Source organism: Battus philenor, unplaced genomic scaffold (assembly GCF_028537555.1).
Source record: "Battus philenor isolate CCGP_79_NKW_IND1 unplaced genomic scaffold, ilBatPhil1.0.hap1 SCAF_36, whole genome shotgun sequence".
NCBI classification, from domain to species: Eukaryota; Metazoa; Arthropoda; class Insecta; order Lepidoptera; family Papilionidae; genus Battus; species Battus philenor.
The window spans coordinates 307,501-310,000 of record NW_027181700.1 but is presented as its reverse complement, the minus strand read 5'-3'; the positions used below and the strand labels follow the sequence as shown (position 1 = coordinate 310,000).

At 49.1% G+C, this 2,500-nt stretch overlaps 1 non-coding gene across 1 annotated transcript; it reads right to left on the bottom strand.

Moving 5' to 3' along the window:
* Positions 1-351: 351 nt before the first annotated feature.
* Positions 352-2,255, bottom strand: LOC137927679 (small subunit ribosomal RNA). The gene has a single exon (XR_011107825.1). It is a non-coding gene; the product is annotated as a small subunit ribosomal RNA (ribosomal RNA).
* Positions 2,256-2,500: the final 245 nt, after the last annotated feature.

Below are 2,500 nucleotides of genomic sequence, written 5' to 3'. Positions count from 1 at the left end.
CGCCGTCGCCGCTGCGCCGTTAGGCGTAATAGACGCTAGAGACAATTATTTCACATTTTATTTTTTATACATATATACAAACACGCACACACACACGCACGCACACGCGCGCGCGCTCGTCCGCATTAGATACGAACAGCAGCGCGCGCGCGTACGTACATATATATGTATATATGTCGTATATATATATCATTATGGATGTATTACATATATATATGTGTAAACACGGTATGTACGAAGTCGTCGTCGTCGTCGTCGTCGTCGTCGTCGCAACAGCAACAACAGCAACAGCAACAGCGGCGCAACAACGTTCGTGAACATATCACGCGTCTCGCACACATACACACACGTTAATGATCCTTCCGCAGGTTCCCCTACGGAAACCTTGTTACGACTTTTACTTCCTCTAAATGATCAAGTTTGGTCAACTTCCCAGCAACGCCGACGGCCGTGAAGCCACCGCGTGTCGGTCCGAAGACCTCACTAAATCATTCAATCGGTAGTAGCGACGGGCGGTGTGTACAAAGGGCAGGGACGTAATCAACGCGAGCTTATGACTCGCGCTTACTAGGAATTCCTCGTTTATGGGGGATAATTGCAAACCCCAATCCCCAGCACGAAGGAGTTTCAACGGGTTGCCCGGGCCTCTAGGCCAGGGAGAACATGCTGATTCCTTCAGTGTAGCGCGCGTGCGGCCCAGGACATCTAAGGGCATCACAGACCTGTTATTGCTCAATCTCGTGCGGCTCGAAGCCGCCGGTCCCTCTAAGAAGAATTTTAATACGTCGCCAGTGAGTTGCGCCACCGGAGCGGCGCACACCTAAATGACGACGCCTATTTAGCAGGCTAGAGTCTCGTTCGTTACCGGAATTAACCAGACAAATCGCTCCACCAACTAAGAACGGCCATGCACCACCACCCACCGAATCAAGAAAGAGCTGTTAATCTGTCAATCCTTCCGGTGTCCGGGCCTGGTGAGATTTCCCGTGTTGAGTCAAATTAAGCCGCAGGCTCCACTCCTGGTGGTGCCCTTCCGTCAATTCCTTTAAGTTTCAGCTTTGCAACCATACTCCCCCCGGAGTCCAAAATCTTTGGTTTCCCGGAAGCTGCCCGCCGAGCCATCGTAGTAACGTCGGCGGATCGCTAGATGACATATTTACGGTTAGAACTAGGGCGGTATCTAATCGCCTTCGAACCTCTAACTTTCGTTCTTGATTGATGAAAACACCTTTGGCAAATGCTTTCGCTGATGTTCGTCTTGCGACGATCCAAGAATTTCACCTCTAACGTCGCAATACGAATGCCCCCAGTTATCCCTATTAATCATTACCTCGGAGTTCTGAAAACCAACAAAATAGAACCGAGATCATATTCTATTATTCCATGCACGAAATATTCAAGCAGCATTTTGAGCCCGCTTTGAGCACTCTAATTTGTTCAAAGTAAAATTGTCGGCCCATCTCGACACTCACCGAAGAGCACCGCGATAGGATTTTGATATTGAACCGCCGTTTTACCGACGGCTCACCGACGATATGCTCCGCAGACGTGTCAGTATCACCGCGGATGCGGTGCACCGACAGCGCGGCGCACAAATGCAACTACGAGCTTTTTAACCGCAACAATTTTAGTATACGCTATTGGAGCTGGAGTTACCGCGGCTGCTGGCACCAGACTTGCCCTCCAATTGTTCCTCGTTAAAATATTTAAAGTGTACTCATTCCGATTACGAGGCCTCGTAAGAGTCCCGTATCGTTATTTTTCGTCACTACCTCCCCGTGCCGGGAGTGGGTAATTTGCGCGCCTGCTGCCTTCCTTGGATGTGGTAGCCGTTTCTCAGGCTCCCTCTCCGGAATCGAACCCTGATTCCCCGTTACCCGTGACAACCATGGTAGTCGCAGAAACTACCATCGAAAGTTGATAAGGCAGACATTTGAAAGATGCGTCGCCGGTGCTGGACCATGCGATCGGCAAAAGTTATCCAGATTCATCAAAATTAACGACTTCGGACGCGAGGCCCTCCGTCGATTGGTTTTGATCTAATAAAAGCACTCATCCCATCACTGGTCAGAGTTCTGATTGCATGTATTAGCTCTAGAATTACCACAGTTATCCAAGTAACCGAGGTAAGATCTAAGGAACCAAAACTGATATATTGAGCCATTCGCGGTATCGCCTTAATACGGCTTGCACTGAGACATGCATGGCTTAATCTTTGAGACAAGCATATAACTACTGGCAGGATCAACCAGGGAGCTAGCTAGTAGAGCTAACACACACCAACACCGCACATACGAGAGATATGAGGGTGATGATGATATGATAGACGTGTGACAAGCGACGCGTCGGACGTTCGAAACGCCGTGACGCGCCGGTGCCTAGGTAGCTTTTTGCGTGCGTGCGTGCGTGCGTATTTATTACAATACACACACAACACCACACCGCAACAACAAAATGAATTCGTTTTTCTATCTGTTCACGGAGGAAAATGTATATCTCA